Source organism: Pezoporus flaviventris, unplaced genomic scaffold (genome assembly GCF_033815535.1).
Source record: "Pezoporus flaviventris isolate CSIRO_AGI_PZ_B2104156 unplaced genomic scaffold, CSIRO_AGI_Pfla_v1 ptg000045l, whole genome shotgun sequence".
In the NCBI taxonomy this organism is placed as follows: Eukaryota; Metazoa; Chordata; class Aves; order Psittaciformes; family Psittacidae; genus Pezoporus; species Pezoporus flaviventris.
Window position 1 is genome coordinate 22923609 of NW_026892593.1, and position 9591 is coordinate 22933199.

Here is a 9591-nt window from a genome sequence, read left to right on the forward strand (position 1 = left end):
TGAGAAACATGCTGCAAGTTGGTGCAAAATTTGCTAATCAGCAAAACAAGGAGAAGGAGGAGGCCTCAGCTAGGGCAAGTATTGCAAATGAAATAATGGCATATCATTGTAAGCTGCACAGTACCTTGTATTGCCTTTTTGACTTTTTCTTTTAAGTTGTTTTTTTGCTACTGCTTTTTAAGGAAGCAGCCTCTGTGATTCTGAAGCATGAAAATAAAAGCTGTGTTTTCAGGTATCCAGCTACTGGTTTGTCATCCAAACTCTACATAGTTATAGATCATAAAATAATAAATCAGTGATCTCTGTGATTCAAGATATTCTAATATATGACAGTTCATTAACATTAGTACTTATAGATTTGTATTTCTGTATATAAAAATTCTAGACTACTCTTATTTGTGATATTCTGATATTTTGTTTATTTGAAGAAGAAAACCCCAAACCAAATGTGAATTACAGTATGTCTAAGTTGGGAATTACAAAGTCTACAGAACGGGTGATGAAGTCTATGTCTTTCATTTAGGAAGCACAAATTAAAATAAATTTTGCTCTTTCCTGGATGGTTAGAGTTGCAATGTTACTATGATCCAGAGATGTCCAACATCTCCATGCTTACATGTGATATTCCCCTGATGCAGTCTCTTCCATTAATCTTCTAAATGTTGTGTGTGATTCTTTCTGTGTGTAAAAGCTACAGGGCAAACTGCAATCAATGTGCAATTTGACTTGATGCCCTTTGAGTTTCCCAGTACTCTGAAACAGGCAAAACCACTTAGAGTATCTGACTCAATTTGTCAGGCAGCACTGTGTGTATCGGCCCTAATTCAGCTCTAGCAGAATAGTGCGCCTTGTCAGTCTGTCAGCACATTGGGTTATTCACGCAAGCAGGACAGTGTAGAACATGAACCATAAGCACTCCAAGCAAGAATATTTAGTTAGAGAGGAAGGCATATGCATGTATAAATATTAACATTTACAGACACATAGCAATACATTTTGTGGAGATAAATTTAGTGATTGTAGATATTGAAAGTTCACAGGACAGGTGCTCTTCCATGTACCTCACTGAAGGAACAAAAAAAATTCTCCCTGGGGCTGTTTTTGAATATGGTTTCCAGTTTTCTAGGCTACCATCTCTCAGGAGGCTTCGAGGGTTCTCTTTTGGTTTTGGTTTCTGTTTTGCGTTAGTTGGGTTGGGTTTCTTTTGTTTGGTTGGTTTGGTTCAATTTGTGTTTTTTTCCTCTTCAACTGCCTGACACCATCTCTCCCAGCACTCAGAGGCATATTTCTGAGCTGGGAAAGGAAGAGGGAGTTTCAGATTCCTCCTGCTATAGGAGGGGAAAAAAAAAAAACCACTTAATAAAAAAAAAGCCCTTAGTGATTTCAGCGCTGAAGTTCTTTATACAAATCAGCAAAGGCAGAAGTTCCCATGCCATAGCAGACTGCTACTCTACTGTCAGACCTTTATATTCAGTGTCTGAAACATGCTTAGCAATAGAAAATTATAATGGAACAAACAATGCATGTCTGTTAACATATTAATGTCAGGAAGTAGCCATTCACGCTAATTGTATCTACATGTGAGCAATCAGTTCCATTGTTCATGGTTTAAAAATCCACTACAGAAGACTATGTAATGATAGGACCTCCTTAATTCCAGGATTTACCTGAAGGCTACGGTAATATTCATACAGGCAGGCAGACAGTGGGCCTACGCTAATGCAGGTGCACATTTGTAATTCCACTTCATAAATAATAGTTTTATAAAATATACAAATTTGGTGTTTGAATTGTAACCCAGGATCATATCTTCTGCTTGAAATATGCTGGAACACCTTTGCCCTTTATTGAAAATACAAAAACATCTAACCTGAGAAAAAAGTGAGATATCCTACATTTATTTAAACCACATACAACACTGAAGAATCTTTTACCAAAGATGCAGGAGTACTTACCTTTCCTGCTACACTATTTCTTGAAATGTCAGGATCCTAGAGAATTTCCGTTAAGCCTCCAGACAGCATGTGCTTTCTCTGATTTTCTCCTCTATTGTTTATCTGAGCTCAGACTTGGGCCCAAATAATTCAGACTCAAGGCTTCAACAAGCACATTAACCCAAGCAATGCCACATACAGTGCTTCATACATCATTAGCAAAACATCAAGCATCAGACATACAGTCAGAACAGACACTGAAAACATATTGTGCCCTTCCCATTTTAACTTTAACAAAAGGCTTCAAAAAGTCTTTACACTTCTGTGCAAATTGCCCTTTGTGCGCCAGCATCCTCACTGGGGTGCTACTCAGGGCACCTACAGTCAACAGGATCTGCTTTTCACTACCCTGATTAAGTAAGTAATGTTCACTTTCCAAGAATCCCCCATGGAGCAGCAGCATTCCTATGTGCCCAGCTGCAAAACCAGTAATGACTGGATTTTGAGAGGATTTGAAAACTTTCATCAAACACTTATTTCTGTTTTTCAACCTCTATTCAAAGAGATACTTTGGCATTGTTATGTGATTTCTGATGGGGACACAGTAAATTCATCATGTTAAACTGAAATATTTCTGTTAGATGTCTACTCTGCAACAATCAAGCTACGTGCACAGTAAAATGTGACAACCACAGTACTACTTCTACTTGTAAAAATTACACATACAATATTTATTAATGCTAACTGGGAGCATAATTATGCAGTATATCTTTTTCTTTTCTTTTTAGAGATTTTTTTATTGCAAGAAGTTGTTTCAGTATATTATATGGAATTAAAACTTTAAAAATTTAGTCTTGAGTCAAAAATTGTTATTTTTAAAAAGAAAATAAACAAATGCATTCATTAATGAAAACAGGCTTTCTTTCTCAACCCCTCAAACTTTTTTCTTAAGCCAATATCAAATTATTTTTTTCAGTCATTTTTAGTTTTCTTCCTGAAGGCTACTCTGGAACAATGGATTTAGAAAGCTATTTGGTGGGGAAAACCCATAATCATTAAAAGGGAATACCATCACTTTTTCAAAAGTCACGTTAGAAGCAAACGTTAGAAAACAGGAGACAAAGAATCAGCAATTATTTTGAAAGCAATTTAGTCTATTCCTATTTACAGAAGTCAAGCTTGTATCTATCACATAAACCAAGTTGTTTCATGAGCAGAGTTAATTTTTATTTGCGTGATTTCAGTCTCTCAGCTTGGTTCCCTTGCATTTAATAAAATGGGAACTTCAGCTACAGGTTTTTCCACAATTAAACATTTTCAGTAAGTCTCCCTTCTGTGGATTCTCTGACAGCTTATAAAACCTGAGAAAATTCTGCAAGTGCCCCCTCAGTGAGGTAAGAATAGCCTCATTCTCCTTTGTTAAGTTTTTCTTTTTTAAAATTGTTCTCATTTTTCTTATGGCATAAATGGGCACAACAGGTCTAAAAGTTATTAACAGGGAATAAGAGAATGGATAAGCACACATGCAAGCATATACATCACAGTGGATTATTAAGCCCTTTTCTCTCTGGAAAAGTCTAAGAAGGGGAAAATTCATTTCTGTCATTGGAGAAACCCACATATGTCTCACGATACAGTCTAACAAACTACTTACGATTTCCACAGGGGTCACTTTTCATTTTATCATTTGACTCCCTCAAGTACACCACAGAAGCACATGAGGGTGTAGCCTGAGGGAAACAAACAAACAAACAGGAAAACAACCCAAATGGTATAGTTTGTGAGTTAAATTTCTCCTGGAGTAGGGGAATGCAAAACTATTCCTGAATCTATGTAACACAGCATTGCATTAGCCTCTAACTAAGGAGTGGGGAAGAGAAATATGCAGTAAAGGCTCTACACACGCCTGACCTTTCTACCTGCTCTATAATTTCCTGCATTGCAGCATGGGAAAGGATAGCATATAAAAAAAGTCAGTATCCACTTCTTTCCCCCAGCCCAGAGGAACTGGACCTTATAGCTCTATGTTTTTGCTCTTTTAATATTTCAGAGTAGATCTGTAATGGTTATGATGAGCCTACTGACAGCTCACAATACACAAGCCCCAGTGGTCCTTTGTTTAATATACTGGAATGCATTTTGTCTTGTAAATTTTCCATAAACTTTTATATCATAGATGAACTTTCCTGCTTTATTTCAGTGTGAGTGGACTATTTATCATAACACTACTGCTCATCTCCTTTCACAGCCTGTTTTATTAACTTTTTTATGCTAAGTAAATTCACTTTTTATTTATGATGTTTGTTTTACAGGTAATTCATCTAATTTAAAGTATTTCTTAAGAACCTCAATTTAGCTTTGCCCTTGAAATTAACATTTCATGTTTTTTACATTTTTACAACAGAAATTAATCTTTATTTGAATTATTAGTCCAGAACTATAACCTACATTCACCACATCTGAATGTTGGTAAGAAAAACATCCATGACTGTCACATTAACCCAGGGAACTACCATGACAGAGGACATATACCTTTGTGCTGCAGAGAACCTGCACTAGCAAAGAAAAAGCACCATTTCAGTCAAGTCTGACATGGTCTAGGGTGAGGTGTCCCTGCCCATGGCAGGGGAGTTAGAATTAGATGATCTTCTAACCCCTAACTATTCTATGATTCTAAGTCTGTTTCAACGGAATAGACACATATACTGATACTTCCCATGCTCCCACCAGTAAGGGGAAGGAAAGAAAAAAAAAAAAAAAAAACCACCCCAACCCACAGAGATGTTGTAGAATCTGTTAGAGGAGCAATTCGCCTTGTAGGCTCATGAGACCTGTCCCTGCATTATCTGACGCATGTATCCTACTTGCAGAGCACAGATCAGAAAACGTCACTTCCTCATTAGATAATCTCTCTAAACACAGGTGATAAAAATAGCACAGAATACTGTTACTTTTCTTATATACCTAGAGTATATAGAGATACTCTGCCAATGAAATTTTTATGGAAAAACATTTTCTTCTATTTTTTTTTATGTTTGACAGAAATAAGAATTTTACAAACCTCACTCAAATAATTAAATTGTTCATTACTGCTGTCAGACAATAAACTCACGAGGTATTACTTCACCATCTCATCTAATCTCACTAATATGAAAGAAAATAAAATTCCATCCAGTTCAATGCTTATTGATTATATATTTTCTATATTTTTTATATATTTATATTTAATTTTTCCTATACATGCTATATATATGTATGTATGCATACAGCCACAGCCTTTGAAAGGTAAGCAGAAAAGCATTCAGTTGTGAGCTAAGACTATCAGGAGGTCAGTAATCAAAGGCTGGGTTTGGTACTTTGCCCTTCTCATCCTCACATTTACATTTGGGTAAGAAACTAGACATGAATTTTTGTTTAGCCTTAGTTTTTAGCTCCTTCTGCACCTGTGTGGTGCTTCAGAACACTGTAATTTGTGCCTGTGAAATTACTGGTACAGTGTGATGAAGTCACAACTCAAGTCTTCTGCTGGATATACTTCAGCAGAATAAGCTCTGCAATTCTCACTGTTAAAAACAATTTTATGTCTCTAAGTAACTTCTCTGTTTTGGACTATTTCTGGCTTTCAGAACAAGAAATTCTGAAAGCAGACTTCTGAAACTGGTTTCCTATGTACACTCTCCCCTCCTTCCACTCACTGCATATCTATTTAAAAATCAGAATGTCACCATGAAAGGCCACAGCATTTCTGCTGAAAACTACTGTTCAGTACATTCTTCATCATAATTCTCAAGTCTTTTCAAAGTGTTTAAAATTAATCCTTTTTCTATGAAGTAAACTCTAAGTATTTCCTTTCCATTTCATAGCATGGAAAAATATTTCCTTAGAAGAGGTGCATCCTACAAGATCCAGATTGCTCTAAATTAGCTCCTATTAACAAGGGACATATTTCATTTATTGTTCCATCAGCTACTGAGTCATCTAAAAATTCTTCCAGAAATACTTCTAGATTGAAGGGCAATAGGGTAGCATCAACCTTTGGAAATACAGTTAAAATCTCTTCTTGCCCAAGGTCTTAAAACCATTTTATAAAGCTACCACAAATTTCAGGGAAGTTCAATAAGCAAAATGCCCCACTGTTGTGCAGGGCCTTGGGTTTTAGGGTTTTTTTGTTGTTGGTTGGTTGGTTGGTTGTGGTGTTTTGGGGGGATTTTTTCACCAGAGAGAAAAACATATTTATTAATATACATTTATCAACACAGGCATCAAAGAAGCAATAAGAAACAATATAACTGGACAGGAAGTTTCAGTGAAAACACGGAGGACACTGGATTAGTAAACAGTTCTGAACAAAAGTGGCAGGAAGCCAAAAGCTGAGACAGAGTAAAAATACAGAAGTAACGAGTGAAGATAAGTGTTAATGACATGATAGATTTATTTTGCCTCTTTGTTTGTTAAGACAACGCTTGTGGTTCTCCACCCTGGAAATTTTAAAAAGTGTTGTACAAATCCCATTAAACTCTTTCAAGTGCTTATGTAGGAGATCATAATGTTGATTCTTTGGACTGTTTCCTTTACAGAAGTCCAACACCTACCCTTCTCATTAGTGGAGAAAGTTGCTTCACAAGATACTTCCTCAGTCTTAGAATCATAGAATACTTAGGGTTGCAAAGGACCTTAAGATCATCTAGTTCCAACCCCCCTGCCATGGGCAGGGACACCTCACACTAAAGCATGCCACCCAGTCTTGTGATACTTTAAAATGAGAAGCATAGCTCACAGAGTCTATAATGGCTGAAATACTGAAGAAGACAGATTGAAGAAACCGAGCTGGATTTCTTTGGACTAAGTAAAACAAAACTAGGTAGGACTACGCAATCTGTATAAAAGGTTATGTTATGAAAAGTCATGACAAGGGTATGGTGACTGTCCTACACATCCACTGGGAATATATCGGTCTTACTTGTGGAAATGAACATAAGATTAAATGGGATGTTAGGAAAAAATCTATCTACCTGTAAGATTACTATAGCACTAGTGCAGACTATCTCTAGATAGGGTCCCAAATCCCCTTCATTATAGGTTTTCAAGAATATGCTTTTAGACACTATTGGAGCTTAGACTGCTGAACTAGAAGTTCTCTAGAAGTTCCTTCCAACAATGTACTTGTGTTGCCAGAATATTCGTGTATGCATTTTGGAATTAATATCTTTCAGTATTAGACTTATTTATACAAATGATTCTGCAAAATTATTTCCAGAAAAATTTAGAAGTTAGTATTAATCAGAAACACGGTATGTTTTTGTCCTTTCCAAACAGAACGTGAGATACAAGTTCAGTACAATATAGCCGTTTTTTTCATTTACATGTATAAACTACAAAAATACTACAGTCCTGGTTTCAAATACTATAAAAATACCATCTTAAAAAGGAATTGAAACGTGAAAATATAATTTTAACACCAAAACATACATTTTCACCACAGGTTTTTGTAACAAGACTTGCATACACAATATATGGAACAATTTAAAAGTCATTTTGATGCATTATGAATCATCTGTAAAAAAATAAATAAGTGAAGACATTCGCAATTTTGGTAAATATTTATAGAGCCAAACAATATGAAGTATATGTAACAATCAAATTTCTAGTGAAAATGTGTGCAAGTAGGTTTATTTTGAAAGGAAAATTCCTACTCCCAGTGTCATACCCAATTAAATTCTCCAGGTAATGACCCCATTTGCATAGAGAGCTGAACCCACAAGTGGGAATTTTAATGGGCACACCACCTGAGTACATTAATTGAGAGTGACACTACTTGAACTAGTTTTGTGCTTACCCCACTGAAAATTCTACTCATATTATTTTTAATGTCAAGCTACAAGTCAAATTTCAAGATGATGGATTTGTTCTTTTTTAAGCATTGAATTTGAATAAAAGAAAGCTTTAATTCTGTTATGCATTGCATAGCTTTAACTAATCTGTAGTTCTGATTCTCACCATTGCTTCATTTTTTCAGTGATTGGAATTTAATTTTATTCATTAATTTGTGAATAATTAGATAGAAAATAATGCTTTCAGCAGCTAAATTGCTTTTGGATTGCTGTTTAATGTACTTCTACCAGAATACATGTTACAGTTAAACTGGCATAATAGTTTACTAAAATGTAATTGCGTAAATATGTCTAATTATGCTTTCTGAAGAAACAAGACCGAATATAAAATTTCAGTCATGGATACCTTAATTTTCTTAAACTTAACCCCAAGAAAGCTTGGTAGCTGCAAAGCAGATTACTGATGCAGAGACAGCAGTTGTCAACAGTAACGGAATACTCGCACCGTATTTCCCTTTATCCTTCACACGCTACTTGTAATGACCTTGAAGTTATTGTGGATTCTGAACCACTGCTGTTAGTCTACATTAAATATGTAATCAAGGTGTCTCCTCCTCACATGAGGAAACAGACAAATGGAGTTGTGTTTCCTAGGGAGGAAAGCAAATTCATGTTGTGTAATACATTTCTTTTTCCCAGCTTGTTTTTATCAGTAGCAGACAATGTAGAACTAGCAATATATATGCCACTGTAAAACGTGTTAAACTAATGTACCAGTCTTATTCTTGTGAGTAGAACTATTTTGAAGATTGCCAGTTTCCAAGACTCTGCAGAGTCCATCTCAGCAGAAATTCTGAGGTTTTTATTTGAATGAGCAAGACAGAATTAATGTATTTTGAACTGCATATATTCAAATATAAACCACTGTTGAGCTACAGTTACTTAGATATATTCTAAAGTTCCAAAGGCATCACTTTCACAAGCCTGTTTGACCTAGGAATCGCATATAGCAGTGAACACAGAAAAGATGGAGAAATAACTTGCAGTGTAACATACATCTTTGTATTGTGCTAGATGTCCATAATGAAAGCCCTTTGAACACCAAAGATTTAAAAAAAAACAAACAACTAAACAAACAAACCAACCACCTTGTGATAAAGCTTAAGAAACAAAGGTAGGCATTGTGGAAAAATACTATAATGTGAAACACTTTTGAGTTTGTGTTCCACTTGAAACCCAAGTTGGAGTGCAGCACATTCACAGTGTGGTCACTTCGTGCAACTTGGAGATGAGACAAATTGCAGAAGCCTACACCACTGATTGAAGAGGAATTGTATAGTGCTTGGGCACCAATTACATAGCCTACTGAGATGATATAAAGAGCCTCAATTACCTCAATTATAGTAGAGTATTTTGTCAGTTAAAATAGCATATGCATATCAGAATAAAAATTAGCAAGATACTATTACAGGTATAAAAGATATACATTTTTTTCATCTAACATCCCATTTTTATGAGTATCGAATAGTAATATACTAACAACTGCTATAATATACATACATAAAGGAGACAAACAGAACTGTATGCAGTGTTTTATTAAATTTTTAAGTGAGGTGAACTGATATACTAAAACCATAAAGATATTAAGAACACGTAATCAAACTCAACATCCGCCTGTTTTGCAGAATGGTAATTCAGAAAAAGTTCTCTCTTTCCAACTATCATAGAAATAGCCCATCATATCAAAGACTTGTAAAGAAGAGAAAGGCCATCCTTTTATGTCACTAGCACCAAATCACTGGTAAATAGCATAAGCAAGTGCTTAT